General features: G+C 37.8%; 1 protein-coding gene across 5 annotated transcripts in view; it reads left to right on the top strand.

Annotated features, from left to right (window-relative positions):
- Positions 1 to 22,413, top strand: part of RASEF (RAS and EF-hand domain containing) — an 825,381-nt gene that overhangs the window by 256,401 nt on the left and 546,567 nt on the right. For all 5 annotated transcript variants that reach the window (XR_011966209.1, XR_011966208.1, XR_011966205.1 and 2 more), the window contains exon 17: positions 5,307 to 5,412. The gene's annotated coding sequence lies outside the window, so the exon portion shown is untranslated. The remainder of the gene's footprint in view (positions 1 to 5,306; positions 5,413 to 22,413) is intronic.

Genomic DNA, 22,413 nt, shown 5'->3' with positions numbered 1-22,413 from the left:
TGATAATGAAAAATAGTAGATAAAAGAACACAGTTATTAGAATATTTGAACTGTATTTATAGGGAAAATAAATCTTAGTGTGAATCCTGCTCAAGGACTAGGTGAGTGAGGGCATGAGATTGCTAGGTCAGATGATATGTACAACTTGACTACTTTTCTTTCATAATTATTTTATTATTTTATTTCAGTATTTAGCATAATGCCAGTACCTACTAGTCACTTAATAAATGTCTGCAGATCTATTGACAATTTCAGATTGGAATCCAGAATGGTGTGACCACTTCACCGGGTTGAACAACAGTGCATCTTTCTACCAATTTTTCCGTAGATTTTCCAACATTGATTGCTACCATTTTTTAATCATTTTTGCTGATTTGAATGGTGTTAGACAAAAATCTCAAAGTGGTTTAATTACCATAGTTTTTAGAAGTTATTATTAAGTTTTTATGCCAAGTGGAACAGTACATAGAACATTTGACCTGAAATCAGGAAGACCTCAGTTAAAATCTGGTCTCAGATACTAAATAGCTGTGTGAACATGGACAAATCACCTAATCACTTTCTGCCTCAACTTTCTCACTTATAAAATGGGGATAATGATAATCCTGCCTCCCAGGATTATTTTGAGTATCCATTTTACCAGTTCTAAACACATAGAGATTCCTAGGAACAGATATAATATAATGATAAGGGCACAGACCCAAGTAGAACACAGGAAACTTGAATCCCAGATAGGTGTGTGCTGGTTTGTTCAAACTGATAGTGTAAATTTTCATTGTGACAGAAATCAAATGCTATAAATCAGGACTTGATTTATTTTGATCAAATAAACTTAATAAGGTCATGGAAAAATATGAGTAATTCAGATTAAACTTAAAAGTGTTTCATGTGTACATTTTTTAAAAAAGACATCTGGTTGTTGAACATTTGCCAGCACACCACAGTTCCTAAGTATGGCTGACTATGGGACTTTGGATGGTTACTGCAGTTTTCTGGGTTTGGATTTTCATACCTATAAGGCAAATTGTTGAAATTATGTAGACTTTATTTCTTTAACAAGTTCTTTTAAGTTCTAAAATTCTATGGTTCTTTGATCAAACACAAACAAGTGTAGAGCTAAACTATTCAGTAGGGAAGAAGGGAAAATGCAAGGTGATAAACCTATTTCCTCTGGTTAATGGTCAAGAATGCAAACTAGGTATGGCCAACTACTGTTCTAATATTTTTTGTTCTTGTTTTTATACAGAATCCAATCACAAGAGTATATGTGTTTAGACACAGACTGAAAGATATTCCGTTTTTTTCCCTTTCTTTTTTCTTTATTGGAAATACTCAAGGCAGAAGATACATAGTACACATATACACACATACACATACTCATATGTATATCTATCTGTCTAATCTACCTATGATTGTGTGGTTTTTCCCTTATCTCTGCTGTTGTTCATTGTTTTAGCTTTAGTGAACCAGGATTATATTTGTGGAAGCACCATGTTGTGCATTTAAGACAGTGGTATTCCAATGTTTCTTTGTGGTATGGGTTTGATACTGTGTTTTGGAAGGTTAGACCAGTAGAATATGATGCTTGATAGCTCCAACCAAGTTAGACAAGCTTCAAGTCAAGGCCCAAAGGTGAGCTGCATGGTTGATATTGGAGATTCAGCTTTGCTGAGTTCTGGAGAGGCTTATCACCAAATTGGCTGTTGGATGATGAATGTTTTGACCCTATTGATTCTCAAAGCTACTTAATTAAGTGGGAGATGGTTTGTGACCTTTGTGGTGGTGAGTACTTGTACCAGGGATGGGGAACCTATGGCCTTAAGACCTCGTAGGTCCTCTAGGTCCTCAAGTGTGGCCCTTTGACTGAATCCAAACTTCAACGAACAAATCCTTTTATGCCCATGAAATCAGATACTTGAAGCTTCTTTTTCATTTTCTCCTCATCTACTTGACATTTTAATAGTCCTTAGCATTTTTAACTATGTCACTCTCCTGCTCAGAAATCTTCAGTGGCTCTCTATGGCCTATAGAATAAAATACAAACACCTTGCCTTGACATTTAAGATGTGCCACTCGTTGGGTCCGTTCTATGTGTCTAGTCATCTTTTACAGTGTTCCTCTTTATCTGCTCTACAATCCAACCAAACTGGAGTTTAGCTGTTTCCCAACCTTGTCTTCCATTTTCCAGCTCCATGCCTTTACAAAGGACATTTAAGATGTCTGGAACCTAATCTCTCGGCATAATTGCCTTTGAAATGTTTCTCGTGGTTGGAGAAGGCACTACTTCCTCAAACGAACCTTTCCTGACCTCCCCAAGTTTAAAGTCATCTCTCCCTCCCCAGATTATTCCTAGAACCTTTTGTTTGGCTCTTTACTTTGACCTTATCACACTCTACACAGTTTTAACTTATGTATGTGTATTAAATTGTAAACTCTTTGAGGACAAAAAAATCTGTTCTTTCATCCCAATGCCTTGCACAGAATATTTTAATTTTAATTTAATGACTTAAAATTGTTTAATTTAAAGAGTACTTTACCTAATGACATTAAATAGTATTATTTTCTAGAAACTGAGCAATCAACAGATATTTATTTATTATGTGCCCAGTCCTGTGCTAGGTTCTGGTGATTAAAATAAAGGCCAATTAGAGAAAGCATTTATATTCTGTAGTAGATTTATAATATCAACATAGTGCTTGTTTTTCTTTTTGCTTTTCTTTTTTCCCTTGGTGTGAGGGAGATCCAGACCTACTATTTCATCCATGTAAAGAATCCTTGGTGTGGAAATTGTCTCCACTGACACAATTCAGCATTTACTCTGCAGCTTGGGTTCATCTAACTTAGATATTCAATACCTCCTCAATTTCTCCTTCCCTGGGGTTGGAGAGCTAGAGGACAAAGCAGTAAACTCCTCCCAAAACCTTCTTTTATAGAAGGCTTAGAACTTTCTAGCTAAACTCTTCATTTTGTATCAACTGATTTGCTTGGTTTTGACTCGGTAAACATCATTCTCCCTCCCCCCAAGCATGTCCTCTCTGATGGCTCCCCTCCCACTTTTCATTTTCTTTTTGTGTATTGCCATCTCCTCTTAGACTGTAAACTTCTTGAGGGTAGAGTTTATCTTTTGTTTTTATTATATCCCCAGTGCTTTACCTAATGCCTGGCATATAGTACATCTTTAATAAATGCGTATTGAATATTGACTCCTAAGAGAGTTACCTATACTTATGAGTACTTACATGATTTGCCCATAATCCTATTGCCAATATATATCAAAGACAGGCCTTCAAACCAAGTTTCCTAACTCTGAGACTAGCCTTTTACTCACTATTTCATGTTGCTCCTCTGTACTCACTACAAGAAGTTTTATGTTTTTTTCTTTTTCCAACTTTGTTATCAACCCTCTAAATTCCAAGAAACTGACATGTATATTGATGTGTATATACAGGTTCTAGGATACATACATACGTACATATCTATATATCTATATATAGATATATATATATATTTATATAGTTAGTGACATACAGTAGAGCACTGGGGTCTTGTCATTCCCAAAGAGGTCTTTGTCACATGTTCTCATTTCTGGAGGAGGTCCAGGGAAGAATAGGCAACGTACTCTGTTGACTGATTCCAGAGAAAGAGATGAGAGAATAGCTTTTGGAACTACCTACCTACCCTTCTGAGTCTTGCTTCTAAAGGGGAGGAACACTTTCCTCAACTCATTTCAATTTTGCAGGCTTGGATTATCTTCCAGCAATGACTTAGATTTGATTTAACATTTTCTAAATTGATCCACTCACCTTTGAGTTTGGAGGCTGTATTACACTCTACTTCCCCAGATTAATGTACTGTCAGTGGATCTGAAGCTCCCACCTTCTGAAATTCATTAACACATTGGGAAATCCCGAGACCAGGTGGCATTGAAAGGTTAATCTATCCTCATTCCTTCTTTATAACAACTTCATAGTGAATTATATCCTAGTCACTTACAGTGAATAAATGTAGGCGGTATATTTTACATACTCCTAAAAGTGCTGTGGCAAGCACTGATGTATTTTTTCAAGTGAGAACTGTGAAAGTATTTTGTTTTGTTTAAACTTTTGGCAATATTTGGGCACGTCTCACTGTTTCCAAATATTCTGCCTGATGGCAACGTTAGACTCATTTGCACCTTTTACATACCTTCTTCTTTGTTAATTCACGGTTTAAAAGAATGTACACGTACCAGTACAAAAAAAGGATGTAGTACTTTGCACATGTATCCCATGGGCACAGAAAATGATTATTGTAGCTTAAGAAGAAATGATGACCCTGCCCTTGCATTTGTTTGATTGGATGGAAGGAAGCAGTATTCATGAAGTACCTACTATGTCCTGGGCACTGTGCTAAGCACTTTATTCATACGATCATTAGAATAATTTTTGGAGTAAGGGCTATTATTATTATTATTCCTTTTTATACAATTGATGAAACTGCCCTAGATGGAGATTAAGTGACTTGTCTAGGGTGACAGAACTAGTAAGTGTCTAAGGTCAAATTTGAACCCAAGACTTTCTGGCTTCAAGTTGAGCACTGTGCCACGTCATTGCTTGATTGGGACACTATTAGGTAAATTGGGTGATGTTGGATTACATATAAAACCTTTAAGCATAGACTTATCCAGTCAGCTGTCAAAACAGAAAAACATAACTTTTTTCTTTTTTTACTGTTTTTAACTTTAAAAAAACCCATATCATCTATATATGCAGTACTTCCCTTCTGTACATATTGACATGTAGTCTACTATAGTGATCTTTTGACTTCTGATGATTAGTATATTGGCTCCTGTGTTGAGCTGCACTCTTGTTAAATGCAGCTCAAAGTTCACAGTTGACTTGTAACAGAACAGATACAAGTGAAATTAACTTCCAAGGAATTCTGACATATTTGCAGTGTCTATCCCTGTCTCCTCTTATGTCCTACCTTGCTTAAACAACTATAAAAATGGTTAGATTCTTGATTTTCCTCTTTCTAGTTGAGTTTTTCTCAGAAAACCTCCATTGCTTTTTTATGGAACAAAACATAATCTTTCTGTCTTCAATCCTAACAGCAATAATCACTTATCATTTAGAGTGAATTATGCATTAGATACATGACGAGACATGGAGGATGCATAGACTTAAGGAAAATATTTGTTTATTTTACTTTTTTTTTACTTTATTTTACTTATTTTTATTTGGTTCAATTTGACCACATTTACCTTCTTTCCATAAAAGACATTCTTCTAAATTCTACAAATTAAAATGCCATCCAATTCCTACTAGGTTTCAAGGTGAACCTGAGGTCAAGTTCAAGATCACAAGGAACACTGAGGATAATTTACATGGAGAAGATTACCCAGCAGCCTGTGTGAAAGATTTGCAGTCTTGAGTAAGTCTTACCAACTCTCTACTCTTATAACCAGATCCTAGCAGGAGCTTTGACCAATCGCTTTTTGAGCTGAGATTTTTCAGTCTAGATACAAGGAAAAGCAGGTGGGAAAATGTGTTCTGGGTTTTCCTACTAGGGAGAGAGGCAATGTAGATTTTCCCCTTCCGTTTAGATATGATTGTGAAAAAAATGCTCTATAGCACAAACAAAACCTCAAGTTACACCTGCCCAATGAGTTCTTAGCAAATAATATTAATTGTGGTTGTCCTCATTAGTTTTAGGGATGGTGCTTTCTGATTAAGGCAAGGTCCAGCAACCAGAAATAGATCATGACTTATAGAGATTGTGCTTCCTTATTAATTTAATTTTGGGTTTCACATAGGCCTTTTAGACACAGACTGATTTCGAACTCTGACTCGGATGCAGATTGCTTATATATTTGGTGGGTTTCCTATGTGATATTTGAGGTGTTGCTGTAGCAATAGCAGCTTCTGTCTTGTTTTTCTTAAGTTCACAGGAAGATAGAGTGTCATTTTATAATTATTTAACCAGGTAGGAAATATATAATTTTTGCTCTGGTGGCATGATACTTTGATCATTATCTTAATGGTCTCATTAAGATTTCTGCAGTGTACAGAAGAGATTGCCTCCAGCGGTAAATTCTCCTAGGTGGACCCAGTAGAAAGCATCAATGTTCTAAGCAATAAAAAAAAGAAAGAAAGAAAGAAAGAAATGAAAAACAGGCCTGTTGTTGCCTGGGTGCTGAATTATTGCCTAAGGGTTCACACAAAATTAATGTTTGAGATAATAAAAGAGCACTGTCTAGCTCTAGGCTCCTTTTCCTTGTGTCTGAGAATGTTCTTACCTCATTCTTGTCCTTGTAGCAACATAGCTTATTTAACATCATAAATGAATAGAAAAAGTTTGAGCATCCAGACATAGATGTTCTATCTACCCATCCTGAACTTGAAGGTTATGGAAAGGAAATGGGGATGGGTACGTTAAAGCTATCTAGGATCCAGCTCTTGGTTCTAGAATAGGACTGTGAAAACAAGGGAGAAACTGGGTAATACCAGGAGTTAATTAGTGTCCTGCCCAGCAGTCCCCCTCACCATCGCTCTCCTTCCCTTTTCAGAAGTTGTCTATCTCATCATCTGGGCCACTTTTGTCTTGTGTTATATTGTTCCTTATTGATTTCTCCCAAGGCCTGAGATAGGTTACCCTGGGTACATTGATCCCTGCCGTGGTGCTGGGGCTGGATTCTTCCCAGGAGCAGTCTTGGTTACACAATACCTTGATGTCATTTTAGCCCTAGCATTTCTAATTCCATGCACTTAATCTCCAGAATCTGTTTCAATTCTTTGACCACTGCTCCCAGCAGAGACAAATCCACACGCTGGCCGTGTCTAAAAATGTATGTCTCCTGCACTTTGAGTCCATCACCTCTTGGTCATGTCCTCTGGAATCATGGGTGATCTTTGTGTTGATCAGAATTCCTTCACTCTTTCAAGCTGTTTGTTTTTATAATGTTTTTACTACAGTATAAACTTTCCCTTTGTTTCACCCACTTCATGTAACATCAGTTAAAATTACTTTTTCCTACTTTTTCTGAAACTATCTTGTTCATCATTTTTTAGAACACTCTAGTATTTTGTTACATTTTGTTTGCAGATGATTGGGCACTCATTGCTGCCTCTGAGGCTGAGATACAGCAAAGTAAGGATCTATTCTTTGCTGCTTGTGCTAATTTCGACTTAACAATTCACATCAAGGAAACAAAGGTTCTCCATCAGCCAATCATATATGGAACCATAAGTTATAGCAAATGGAGAAAATTTGAATGCTGTGGCTAAATTCACTTGCCAGTACACTTTCCAGGAGTGTACACATAGACAATAAGGTTGATACACACATTGCCAGAGCTAGCTCAGTATTTGGAAGGATCCAAAGGAAAGTGTGGGAAAGAAGAGGTATTAGACTGCCTATCAAAGTCTACAGAGTCATTGTGCTGACTTCATGGTTGTATGCCTGTGAAATCTGGACAATATACCAGTGCCATGCCAGGAAACTGAACTACTTCCATTTGAATTGTATTAGGAACATTCTTAAGATCCCTTGGCAAGATAAGGTGCTGGACAATGAGGTCTTTTCTTGAGCTCAAGTGCCAAGCATTCAAACTGTACTGCAGAGAGCACAACTCTGATGGTTTGGTTATGTTGTTCAAAAATGACAGACATACATTTGTGTAAAAGACTATGTTATGAAGAACTCACACAAGGCAAACACTCACATACTGGTTAGAAGAGATACAAGGATACTCTCAAGGTCTCTCTGAAGAATTTTGGAATTGATTGTGAGACATGGGAGACACTGGTACAGGACTGCCCAGCATGGAGTGCCCATGTCACTCTATGAGTGAAGCAGAGTTGCAGTAGCTCAAAAGAAATGTGAGATGCACAAATTTAGAGACATCTCCACTCCAAATGCTCATATGGACTATTTGTACCTAACCTGTGGTGGAGCCTTCCTCACTTGTATTGGTGTGATCAGTCATACTGAACCTTGACCTCAACACAATGAAGTCATTTTGGTCATCTTTGAGAAGCAATCACAACCATTACATTGCTTTCTTATGACATAATTTGTGAAGCATTTCATCATTTGATAGATACCCCATTAGTTTTGTGTTCTTTGCCACTACTAGAAATACTTGTAGGAATATTTTTGTCCACATAGAACCTCTTTGTCCTCTTTCTGTGATCAAATTGGGTATAGAGTTAGTAGCTGTATTGCTAACCCTTAATTTTACAAAACGAGTGAACTAAAGTTCAGAAAGAAGAAGTGATTGTCTATTGTGATACAGTTAATTAAAGATTTCAGCCCCTAGACTTATGGACTTAGGAAAATCAGAAGATTGATTTTATTTTTTTGTCTATTTACCTATCTGTCCATCCAGGTATATAAATCTCTGCATCCATCTGTCATCTATCCATTTACCTGTCTATCCATCCATGTATGTATGTATCTATTCATCCATCATCTATTTATCTATTGGTCTATGTATCTATCCACCTACATACAAAACTGATTTTATAGTGAGTATTAGAAGAGCCCAAGTGGTAGACTGCATTCTTTGAGTAAGACTTGGGTTGATTTGGCTATTCCTCACCTTAATTTCATCCAGTCCATTTGATGAAAATATGATGATTCCTGTTTCTTCAGTCTAGAGCAAGAGGAACCTGCAGCCTCGAGGCCACAAGTGACTCTCTAGGTCCTCAGGGGTGGCCCTGTGATTGAATCCAAACTTCACAGAACACATCCCCTTATTAAAAGTATTTGTTCTATAAAACTTGGACTCCAATTTTATAATCAAAGACCTAGAAGGCCACATGTGGACTCGAGGCAGAAAGTTCCCCACTCCTGGCAGAGAAGCCTTTCCCTCTTTCTTGGTAGTTACTGTTACTTTCCATTCAGAGCCCTTGTCTGGAAGTTGGAGACTAAAGAACTGTGAATGGTGATTTTTCATACAATCAGCATTTAAAGGGCAAAGGTGAAAGTAATGATACTCTGAAGACCTAATTCCAAGTTAATGGTAGGATATGACAAGAAGAGTTTGAACCAAAGACTTTTAAACTTCCCATCTTCTTTTCTGTTTAATTCTATGTTCCTTTACTTCTTTGTCATTACTTCTCTGTTTTTCTGTCTATTCTTTTCCTTCTTGTCCTAGACCTAGCTTTTTTGGTGGAAGTAAATTTAGAAATAATATAGTTCAAAGTCTTTATTTTACAGATGAGAAAATTGAGGTCCAGAGATATTCTTATTATGAGTAATAATTGCATATTTATATGGTGGTTTTTTTTTATACCACTTATAAAATACCTAAATACACAATCCCACATGATCCTCATAATACCTTTAGAGGTGATTAAATAAATTCAATTCAATAAACATTTATTAACTTCTTTGCTGTACTCCATTTAGATAAGACAGGACCCCTGTCCAAGAGAATAGACAGGTTGTTAGATGTAGAAGACACGTAAATGGGCAACTATAATTCCAAGTAACGCGTGATGTGAAATAACCCATAAACTATCATGATTGCCCTTGAAGTAAGTAGTTTTGTTATCTATGTACTTATTGATACATGTCACTCTCATTAAAGAGGATTAATGTGCTCTTGATATTTAGGGATTATTGATTGGGTCAGGATATTCTAGTTATAAGCCAGACCTTAAGACTCTGCAAGAGCAGAGAGATAAGAGAGTAGATTTGGGTCCATGGGCAAGAAAGAGTCAGTTTATCTGTGTAGTCCTCTTTAGGGAACCTCTATCCTTCTATATGGTATCCATGGAGAGGAAATCGTAGAATCTCTTGGCACTTCAAAAGTGGGGATGGAGGGGAAGTGAGGTGGCAAGTATTACTGGACTAAGCCTTTTAAAGGATTGGTGAGAGGGATTGAATTTAACCTTTCAGAGAGAAAAAGAGGAGCTAGTGAGAAATACCTCTTGGAGAAAAGAAAACACCATGTGGCCATAAAACTGGAGAAAAAGCAAAAGGTAGAGCCATAATATTGAAGAGCGAGTATGGACTGTTCAGGCCCAGTGGGAAAGTGATTGACTTGTCAACATCAAGGGAGCAGATAGAAGAAATAACTTACCTTTTCTTGAGACTTTCCCCATACAGTATCCTTTGATCTGAGATACCCATAAAGTCAATGACTCTCCTCTATATTTTCCTTCTCTGCCACAACTCAGTTCTTCCTTTGCAACTCAAAGGTGAACTGGAAGTGCCATACTTGCTCCAACCTCCAGAGACCCTCAGGATATCTCCTTCTGGACCTGAGATAAATTATTTTTACATGAATTTTGTGACTGAGTCTTATCAATGGCTTTGATTGATTCAAGGAAACCACAGTCCTGTTCACTATCTGTTCTTATTGGATGATTCACTCATAAAAGTGTTCTTGCCTAGTTAAGGCATTGCAGCTAAAATGAGGTAGTTTCATCCTCACCATTATTATTAACATGAAGAGTCCTAAAGTGGGGTGGGGCAGTGACTATGATATTAACAAACCTTGAGTCCATATTATCTGTGGATTGGTTGAAGGAACTAGAGATGGTCAGTTTATCCTCATAGGAGACATTTTCACTGTGTTCAAGTTTTTGAATGGCTGCCATATTAATGGATGAGATTTGTTCCATTTAGTCCTAGAGGGCAGAAACAAAAGTAATGAGTGAATATTGCAAAGAGAAAAATTTTGGCTTTATGTCTGTGAACAACCACCACCACCACCAACAAACAGCCTACTTTCTGAGGAAATTGGAGCTGTCCAAAGATGGAAATAAAAGGTAGTCATCTTTGGTGGAGGGCTTCAAGCAGTAGATGGATGATCATTTTTCAGGGATGTTAGAGTAAGCATTCCTTTCATATTCATATTGGTCTAGATGTTAATTGGGGTCCCTTCTGCTCTCAAATTCTGTAATTTAGTATTCTGTAGTTTTTAGTCTACCAGATGTGGGGAGCCTGCAGCCTTTTATTAAGGGGATTTGTTCTGTGAAGTTTGGATTCAGTCAAAGGACCACACTTGAGGACTAGAGGGCACATATGGCCTTGAGGATTCAGGTTCCCCACCCTTGGAACTTCCATCCCATCTATGATTGAGAGACTCATCACTGGGCTTGCCTCAGGATGATGAATTTTTTGGTCCTTATGATTCTAAAAAAGATCATGTAGTAGATTGTAGAAAGCGGTCAGAAGAGAAAGTGGTAGAAGAAGTTTTTTCACCCACAAAATTATGGATTCTTGAATGACTGAAGTAAGTGCTGTTCTGAATGCAGAAGAAAGTATGTTATGATGACTAGATAGTTGGCCTTGGAGTTGGGAAGGCCTTAGTTAAAGTCCTGCCTCTGATATGTACTGAACATATGTCTTAACCTTAACCTTAGTCCCTTAACCTTTCATTGGCCAAGGCAACCTCTAAGAAAATAAGTTGCAGACTGAACATGTTCCCTCATTGGGAGCTCCTTACACAAGTGAAATCACAAGTCTAGTTTAAAAAAATCTTTCTAGTAAGCCCATTATTATTTCCTATTATTCAATTACATATATGTAATTTTCTGTTTCCATGTCCTAGTAACTTATGAGGAACACATTTTAAAGCAGACTGAAATGATGAAAAAAAAAAGAATAACAAACACTGGGATAGATCAAAGGAAAATCTGAGCAATGCTAAACCTCCCTCTTAATGGGTGTGTTTTCTGATGATTCACACAAGAGATACAGTAAAGAAATCCATTCTATACTCTTTCACACTAGGCAATTCAGTCTAATTATTTTTCTTTCACCTTTTTCAGTTGGGAATAATGCAATGTTATTCTTTATTCTAGAATATTTACATATGACATAATAAATAGTTATATCTCCGCATAATATTTAATTATCCATTTTCATTTATCATGTAAATATTTAGTGAAGGTCCACTCTGTGAAGCACCTTCCTCCTGATTTCAATTACTAGTTGTGAAGAGATGATATAAACAAAAACCTGAATAAAGTTTTAGATGAGAACTTCATAATATTATTGGTTTGGGGTAAGGATCATTAGAAGCAGTTGAGTTAGATCTAAGTGCAATAATCTAAGTAGTTATGCAGTATTCAGCAAGTCTGCTCAACCTTCCATGCTTCAGTTTCCTCATCTCTCAAATGCCTGGCTCAGGCCAGATGATCTCTGAGGTCTATCTGTAAATAAATGATTTCCTATCATTTATTTAACTGAATAATTTTTCTGGCAACTGAAATATTTCATAGCTTCTTTATCTATTCCTTTAGGTAGAATTGCAATAGAATTTTGAATGCTAGCTGAAAGTATTTATAACAAATTCATTTCATATTAATATAAGGCATTAATAGTTTGCAAAGCACTTTCTTCCCCATCACCCTCTGGGATAAAGAGTATAATATTATTTTTGATATATTATAAATGAGAAAAACCTTGCTGTATGTGTCTAGGGTTGTAGCCTTTGGATTCTTTGTTGCTCATTTCTTGTATCCCACTCTGACATAGATGCTCAAGACAAGTGGCATGCTCAGCCCTGGTTTGTTCATAAAGGCTATGGGATTCTTTTTGGGGTGGTACCTCAGCTTGATCATATGAGTTTCATTGTTCTGGCTACAGATGTCTATAGGAGAGAGGTAACAGTGACCCTGTGTTAGTTCTAGGTTTGAGGAATAGTGTTTTGGGGGTATCTTCACTGGCATATGAGTCTCAAGACAAATGATCTTACATTCAAAATTCTCTCAAAATCATGGCTCACAAATCCCTTCCGACATTTTTCCTTTATTAGCCATGTGGAGGATACAATTGTCTATATCAAAGATGTTCAATGAAATAACACAGAAAGAAAAGTAGCATTAGGATATTTCTCCCATGAACCTGGACACCTTCTCTCACAAATATATTAGCTGTGGGAGAAATTAATATGCTTGGGGAATATACATGGAGAGTACCAATATGGCAAACTCATTTGGCCAAGGCACATGAGTGGAAGGGTACATGTGTAATGGGTCTAGAGCACATAGGTAGAGAGATAACTCATACTTCTGTTGCTACAGAGTCGCCAGTGTCTTCTGGTTATCACTAGACATTACTCCTGCATGTGTAGACTTTCTTGGAAATTGCTCACTGTTGGTCTCATGTGGTGCTCTATTACTTTGGGGTTACAGTTCCATTGGACATTTTTTTTTGGTGGAACTTTTCTCTGCTTCGAGCTTCCTAGTTTCAGTTGGATTCTCAACTGAGATGCTACTTTTTCTCCATAAGAATAAGAACAGACTCTGTGATCTCTCTTTCAGTTTAGGGCCCAGAAGCTTAAGATACAATTTTTTTAGTGAGCCTATCACACTTTTGGACATCAAAATAAGAAAAAACCCACAAAAATCAAACGTTCTGTTGTCTGGTCTCTACAGGGAGAAGAATTTGCCAGTTCTCAGAGTCTTATCTGTGGGTATCTTCTCTTTTCCAAAGATGAGTCTTAGCCTTCAAGGGCCAAGTTTATTTGGAATATGGAGCAGTCAGCCAACCAGCCAAGCCCAGTTTACAGGCATTCAATCTTTCTTTGAACCTACTTTTTTCCTACTTGCTAGGAGCAACACCTCTGGTCTAAACTTCTACTTAATTTAAAGTGGAAAGTCCTTTTTAGCTTTCTTCAGTTCCTGATATCCAGCTTAAATCCATTCAAAATCATTTCACCATCTGGCTTTCAAAAAATTGCCAAATGCCATCTGCTTCTAAAGTCCTTTATTATCCCACAAGGTATTTTGGGTTTCCCTTGCAAATGAAAAGGGGCAGGGTAAGAACAAAAGAGAGGCAGGTGAGTGGCTCAGTGGATAGTGTTGGGTCTGAAGTCAAGATGACCTGAGTTCAAATCTGGCCTCAGACACTCACTAACTGTGTGACTCTGGGCAAGTCACGTAGCCCTGTTTGCCTTAATTTAATGGAGAAAAATGGTAAACCACTCCAGTATCTCTGCCAAGAGAACCCCATATGGAGTCACAAAGAATGGGAAAAGACTGAATGACTCAACAACAGCTCAAAGAGCAAGAGAATTCTCAAGGAGCTGAGGGGAAGGAGGCATTGGTCTTGTGGTTCAATGCTTTTTTTTTTTTTTTTACCAAATTTTTTTCATTAAATATATGTGACTGGCAGTAAAACTTCTGGACTTTGAGATGCCCTAAAATAGTCGAGGAAATTGAGGTTCACTGAAGTGAAGCATCTTGCTCAGTTAGTAGAAGACAAAATCAGGACAGGTGGGATACTAAAAATCAGATAGTAGCCTCAGAGGCCATTTACTCTAGTTTCTTCATTTTACAGATTAGCAGATTGAACTTCAGTGAACAAAGCAATTTGCCCAGGGTCCCACATATAGTCAATGTCAGAAGTGGGATCCTGAGCCAGGATCTCTTCACTTATTGTATTGTCCAGCTCTTCTTTCCTCTGTCTTCATCTTATGTCACTGACTCATTCCCCCATTCCCATGCTCTAGCACAGACCATGTCTTACTTTCATGTAGCTTTTGACAGATTTAAAATATATATATGTGTATGTGTATATATATATATGTATATATATATATATACACATACACATATATATATTTTATTCAGTTAGTCATTGACCTTGGTAGGAAAAGAAAAACAAAACTTGTTGATTCTACTTTAAGCCATTAACTTGAAGAGCTACACTTCTGCTAGAATTGAAAGATTCTCATGCAGCTAGTCATCCAGGTGCTGTGGCTTAGTGAAAGAAGATTTGTTTGGGCAGGGAGAATGACAAGCCCCAAGACTCAGAGGTAGGAGTAAGTAAACTCTAGGCAGGGGGATGACAGCTAGCAGGTTTACTTGGCAGGTCAGAGAAGTCCAAGCTGAGCTGGTACAGGAGATGAGGGTAGTCAGATGGAGAGAGGGAGCTAATTAATGGAAGTCCTATGAACAAATGCTGAGGAGTTTAGATTTGATGCATGATATAATTAGGAGTCACCCCAGGTTGGAGCCTTCTCCCACTTGTTGTAATTAATAAACTGTTAATGCAGTTCTCATGAGAGACCAGCTGGATAGTATAATTTTTCCTAGTTTATTTTAGAATAAGAGCTTAGGAAATTCCTTAGGTCTCAAATTCCATGATTTTTAAAGGGAAATTTTAGAGAAAAGAAAACTTTTTACTCTACAATGGTCAAGAAAGGCTGTGTTATTGGTTGTTAGGAAGCTGATTGTCTTCAGTTTTCTGTTTCTCAACATGCAAATGACATCTTTAGGTTGCATGGCTGCTGAGCCATCTGCTTGTTTGAGCTAGATGATAATTCTCTCTATCATCTCCCCTGCGGAGCATCCATGCTAGTAGGTTCTGTCATGATGGTCAAAGCCTCTTTGTTTGGCTTACAGCAACCATTTTTTTGCCAGCCTAGTGACTGCCAGGTCTCTCTTGAATGCCTCCAAATGAGAATTCTATTCAGATCCTGGAATGTGCTATGTAATTAATTCATTCTCTTGACAAACATCTATTGAGTGCCTCTTCTTTTAGTGGTTCTGAGAAAGAGGAAAAAGATGAACAACTTGGGGACCACCCTCCCTGCAAGGAAATTAATATCTGGTCAGGGGAGATATATATGTGCAAATAACCATATTTTTATTTAAAAAAATGTATCAAATGCCACAAGAGATGCACCAAGGGTTAAAGGATTTACCACAAAGGTAATGATTACTTCTGTCTGGAATAATCAGGGATGGTTTTGTGGCAAAGGTGGCATATGAATTTGGACTTGAATTATGGGTAGGATTTCAGAAGGCAGAGATTGGAATTAACAGAGGCATTCTGGGCAGAGGGAATGACATGAGTAAAGAATGTGAAGGTATGAATGTATGGAGAAGGAGAAATAGAGAATCAGTGTGGCTGAAGGGGGAGGGTACATTAGGGGCAAATGGGAATAAGACTATGAAGATAAATGGTGCAAAATAATGAAGGGACTAAATTGTGAGATGAACGATTGTGTGTATGGTATTTGGTAGAATGAAAGAATTAAAGTATCTCATACCTGGAAGGCTGACCAGGACTGGTGGCTCACATCTATAATCCCTGCTAGTGATAGAGCTGAGGCTGGTTACTCACTTGAATTCTAGAACTTTGAGCACCATAGGGTTAAAGCTTTTGGAGTGTTCACACTCAGTCATGCATAAAATATAGTGATCTATGAGTGATGTGTATTGGGAAGGGATGTGAGAAGGAGAAAGCTGGATGCTCAAAAGGAGTGAATTCAGCATGTCCAAAACAAGGCAGGTGAAAGTTCCCATATCAACTAGCAGTCGGATTCAGCTCATAAGTGGCTGCTGCACTTCCACGATGGAAGAGGCAGGGAGATATAGTCTCAAAAAAGAAATAGAAGAACTGGAAAGTTTAATCCTTTTACACACACACACACACACATATGCATGCATGCACATGCACATACGTGCACATGGAGACACTAGAACCAAGGAGACAAGTTAGGAAGCTTTTGAAGTAATGAGGACAAGAACTAAGGTGTGATACATAGCAAAGGAAAGGAAGGTTCAAGTATTAGATTTATTTTATTTCTTACATAGGCTCTGGAAGAATGTTGTGATTGGGGGGCGGAGCCAAGATGGCGTAGTAGAAAGACGCACATACACATAGCTCCAAACCCACAACCCATAGAACAACTACAAAGAAGTAACTCACGGCGAATTCTGCACCCAGAGGCCACAGAACATTGGAGCGAGGGAGATTTCTGTTCCGGAGAGACCTGCAAACCTCTCGTAAAAGGTCCCTCGTGCTGCGGACTGGGCGCCGGGACTGGGAGCTGAGTACAGCCCTGCCGTGGCCACGGCACCGAGAGGAACAGATCCGAGCGGGCTTCAGAGACGGGATCTCCAGCGGCCGCACAAGTACCTCCACCCACAGGTGACGGGGGTCTGTGAGAGAGTCCCTTTGGTGGGTCGAGGGGGGAGTGGGGTGCCCCCATGGCTCGGGCCCCCTCGGGAGACAGAAGCTGAGGGGCAGCGGCAGACCAGGGCTCCCCAAGCAGGCAGGAGCCTGGATCCATTGTTGAAGGTCTGTGCATAAACTCCCTGAGGGAACTGAGCCTGAGAGGCAGCCCTGCCCTCACCTGAGCATCTGAATTTAATCTCACACTGAATAGCAGCCCTGCCCCCGCCCAAAGCCCTGAGGCTGGAAGCAGCATTTGAATCTCAGACCCCAAACACTGGCTGGGAGGATCAGGAGGTGAGGTGGGTGTGAGGAAAATATTCAGAGGTCAAGTCACTGGCTGGGAAAATGCCCAGAAAAGGGAAAAGAAATAAGACTATAGAAGGTTACTTTCTTGGTGAACAGGCATTTCCTCCCTTCCTTTCTGATGAGGAAGAACAATGCTTACCATCAGGCAAAGACACAGAAATCAAGGCTTCTGTGTCCCAGCCCACTCAATGGGCACAGGCCATGGAAGAGTTCAAAAAGAATTTTGAAAATCAAGTTAGAGAGGTGGAGGAAAAGCTGGGAAGAGAAATGAGAGACATGAAGTCAAAGCATGAACAGCAAATCAGCTCCCTGCTAAAGGAGACCCAAAAAAATGTTGAAGAAAATAACACCTTGAAAACTAGCCTAACTCAATTGGCAAAAGAGGTTCAAAAAGCCAATGAGGAGAAGAATGCTTTCAAAAGCAGAATTAGCCAAATGGAAAAGGAGATTCAAAAGCTCACTGAAGAAAATAGTTCTTTCAAAATTAGAATGGAACAGATGGAGGCTAATGACTTTATGAGAAACCAAGAAATCACAAAACAAAACCAAAAGAATGAAAAAATGGAAGATAATGTGAAATATCTCATTGGAAAAACAACTGACCTGGAAAATAGAGCCAGGAGAGACAATTTAAAAATTATGGGACTACCTGAAAGCCATGATCAGAAAAAGAGCCTAGACATCATCTTTCATGAAATTATCAAGGAAAACTGCCCTGAGATTCTAGAACCAGAGGGCAAAATAAATATTCAAGGAATCCACAGAACACCGCCTGAAAGAGATCCAAAAAGAGAAACTCCTAGGAACATTGTGGCCAAATTCCAGAGTTCCCAGGTCAAGGAGAAAATATTGCAAGCAGCTAGAAAGAAACAATTCAAGTATTGTGGAAATACAATCAGGATAACACAAGATCTAGCAGCTTCTACATTAAGGGATCGAAGGGCATGGAATAGGATATTCCAGAAGTCAAAGGAACTAGGACTAAAACCAAGAATCATCTACCCAGCAAAACTGAGTATAATACTTCAGGGGAAAAATTGGTCTTTCAATGAAATAGAGGATTTTCAAGCATTCTTGATGAAAAGACCAGAGCTGAAAAGAAAATTTGACTTCCAAACACAAGAATGAAGAGAACCATGAAAAGGTGAACAGCAAAGAGAAGTCATAAGGGACTTACTAAAGTTGAACTGTTTACATTCCTACATAGAAAGACAATATTTGTAACTCTTGAAACATTTCAGTATCTGGGTACTGGGTGGGATTACACACACACACATGCACACACGCACACACACATAGAGACAGAGTGCACAGAGTGAATTGAAGAGGATGGGATCATATCTTAAAAAAAAATGAAATCAAGCAGTGAGAGAGAAATATATTGGGAGGAGAAAGGGAGAATTGAATGGGGCAAATTATCTCTCATAAAAGAGGCAAGCAAAAGACTCATTAGTGGAGGGATAAAGAGGGGAGGTGAGAGAAAAACATGAAGTCTACTCTCATCACATTCCACTAAAGGAAAGAATAAAATGCCTACTCATTTTGGTATGAAAACCTATCTTACAATACAGGAAAGTGGAGGATAAGGGGATAAGCAGAGTGGGGGGGGATGATAGAAGGGAGGGCATGGGGAGGAGAGTGCAATTTGAGGTCAACACTCATGGGGAGCGATAGGATCAAAAGAGAATAGAAGTAATGGGGGACAGGATAGGATGGAGGGAAATATAGTTAGTCCTATACAACACAACTATTATGGAAGTCATTTGCAAAACTACACAGATTTGGCCTATATTGAATTGCTTGCCTTCCAAAGGGAAGGGGTGGAGAGGGAGGGAGGTAAAGAAGTTGGAATTCAAAGTGTTAGGATCAACTGTAATGTTCTTGCCACTAGGAAATAAGAAAAACAGGTAAAGGGGTATAGAAAGCTATCTGGCCCTACAGGACAAAAGAGAAGACAGAGACAAGGGCAGAGAGGGATGATAGAAGAGAGAGCAGATTGGTCATAGGGGCAATTAGAATGCTTGGCGTTTGGGGGGGGAGGGGAGAAAAGGGGAAAAATTTGTAACCCCAAATTTTGTGAAAATGAATGTTAAAAGCTAAAAAAAAAAAAAAAAAAAAGAATGTTGTGATTGCAACCATCCACAGTTTGGTAAAAGAGGAGAATAGCTCTCACTCCCCACATAGGTATATGGGGCATGTTGAAGAGTGGAGGGATGGACTTCTGCTAAATTTGCAAGTAAAGGGCACTTTCCATTGTTTTTTTTTTTTTTTTTTAAAAACTACGTTATCACCATCATCTAGATTGTTTCTGAGTAGACTCAATTGCTCTTATTGTCAGTCTAATCAAATGCAAAGCAGAAAACCAATTTTGAAAAGGTGACTAGTACTATTTTGTTATAATCCATATATTCAAGAAAATCTATGAGAATTTGTTAAGCAATGTCCACTACAGTTCAATGCAACAGAGTACAAAATAATTGAAAATATGATTCCTTCCTTGAACTTAAAATTAGAGAGATAAAACATATGGAATGAGAGAAATGAAATGTACAATCTAGCATTACTGTGTGTATTACAGATAATAAGTACTATAGCAACCCCCCAAAATGAAAGATACATTGGGCAGAGAAGTGTACATGAATTTGACTCTGAGATTTATGCCATGGGAGAAGAAAGAAAAGGGAAATATAGACGTGTGGATCCAGTGAAAAATGACAAGGGAGGCAAGGAGATTGGCGTTAAAAGGTGAATATGTTCACTAGCATACTTAGAACAGGAGCTCCATGTTGGACAATAGTATGAGATAAGTTTGGATAACTCTGGTAAGTACAGTTTACATAAGGCCTTAAATGCTAGGTTAAGAAGCTGGAGTTTAATCCTTTAAGTAAAGGAGGGACTATATAAGTTCCTGTGGGGCATAATGGGAGAGCTGTTTTAAGAACACTAGTGTAAGGGACTTAAGGGAGTTTGGGAAAGGGTAGAGCAGGTATATCATATTGAAAGTTTATTATAATTAAGGTATAATGTGATAAAGACCTGGACTAGGGTGGAAACAATAGAATTAGAAAGTGACAAACCTGAGAAATGTTGGGAGAAAAAAATAGATGAAAGGATAGAGTTAAGGTTTGCATAATGGTTTACGTATTTTATCTTCTTTGATCTTCATAACAACTCTGTTAGACAGATGTTCTCTCTATATTAGAGATGAGGAAACTGAGACTGAGAGAAGGTAAGGGACTCAGTTACAAGACCACTAAATGTCTGAGGGAAGTTTTGAACTCAATTTTTCCTGATTCAAAGTTTGCCATTCTATCTACCTCACCATTCCATCTCTTCCCTGTTTCTCATTACCTCCTTTCTCCAGTTTCTTTCTCCTATTCTTCTTTCTCACCATTGCCTCCTTCATGTTTCTCAGTCTTCCTCTTTCATCTTTTCCTTCTCTTCTACTTCCTCACCACCACTACCTCCAGCACTCCAGGACACAGCTCACATTTATATGTACTTTAAGGTTCGCAAAACAATTCATATGCATTATCTGATTTGATAACAGATGACCTACCAGGGACTTATACAGAACTAACATACTTATATATTTATACATGCATACATACATATATATATATATACATTTATATATATATATACATATACACACACACATATTTCATAGATATCCCATTCCCTGGAATCTTGGAGGAAGGAGTATTCTTTAACCTTGAATTTATCTCCTGAGGGATGGAATCTCATCCTTGACAACAAAGTAACATTGAAGTAAATTGAATAAGAATCTACAAATCTGCTTTAAAAATGTCATTTTAGCAAATTTCCATCATTTTAGTAAATTTTCATAATAACCTCTTGGGATAGTATTTTGTGCCTGGTGAACAGTTGTAAATAATGAAGCTAAAATCAGATTGCAAATCTACCATACCATAAATACAGTTATAAAATAAGTCCCCACTTCCAATTCACCAAGAAAAAAATAAAAACAAATCCAGAATCATAGAAAGTTTTAGTTTTAGAAAAGATAAACCTTAGGTGTCTTTTATTCCAACCACATTCTTTTTCTTTTGAGAATGATGATTAGACAAGGGAAACAGCTTCTGTGAAGTTTCCAATATAGGATGCCATATCTCTTGTAGTTAGCCTTTTTGAAAGCACTGATGATAATAAAAAACAAAATAACTACCCTTCAAAGATACCTTAGCATAAACTATTTTTGGAAAGTGAGCAAATGGCTATTTACATAATTGCGCTAAAGGGCAAAGTCTAACATGTAGTCAGAAGAAAAAAACTGCATTTGTCTTTTCAGTCAAGTTCCTAACTTATGTATACATCATCATCTTTAAATGTATTCTTGATCTCTTTGGTTTGGAAGCTACCCATCTTTTAGGATTATTTTTGTCCTCCTAAAGCTTTACTCTAAGGGTTCCACTCTATATGCTTAATCCCTTCTTTGACCTTTCCTGACATTGTGAAGTTAGCTATGCTTCTCTCCTCTATGAGATGCTACTATTCCTAATTGCCCATCCTCCTCATTTGTAAAATTTTACTTATCAGTTATGATCTAAACTGGTATAGGCTATATTGGATAGATTTGACAACTTTTTATTTCTTTTTATTTGGCAAATAAGTAAGATGCTTGCTAATTAAGGTGCTTTCTGGAAGATTTTTCTATTCTTGTTGCAATTAATTTACATTAGTTAAACTGCTGAATATAATTGTTATGGTCAGTGTCCATTTCATTTCTCTTGTCCATTTCCCATTTTTGATGTCTAATTGCTTATTTAAATAATTCAGAATGGAGTTGATCCTCGTATGTAATAATAATTGTTATTTTTATTCCTTTTTGTTTGTACTAATTCTGGTTAGCTCCAAAGTGTTGACGATATATCTTTGAACAGTGGCAGGTGAAAGATGAAATGACTGAAGAAACAAAGGTTTGAGCTTCCAAGAACATCAACTTATTAAGCAATACATGCCAGCTGCATAAAAAATTGGGCCTAGACCTCTTCAGCTTTAGCACTGGATTTAGAATAAAGGAGGAGACAGATTATTTTTGCATTAAAACCAATTAATCAAATAGGACCAATTAATTAAAAGAACAACATGCTATAAAAATAGAGGATTTCTAATTGGAGGAAAGTTCAGGGACTTTCCAAATTGAGAGGGAGAGAGCAAAAAGGTATAATTCCCTGA

Source organism: Notamacropus eugenii, chromosome 1 (assembly GCF_028372415.1).
Source record: "Notamacropus eugenii isolate mMacEug1 chromosome 1, mMacEug1.pri_v2, whole genome shotgun sequence".
Classification (NCBI taxonomy): domain Eukaryota; kingdom Metazoa; phylum Chordata; class Mammalia; order Diprotodontia; family Macropodidae; genus Notamacropus; species Notamacropus eugenii.
The sequence above is the reverse complement of the archived record's forward strand: the minus strand, read 5'-3'. Positions and strand labels throughout refer to the sequence as shown.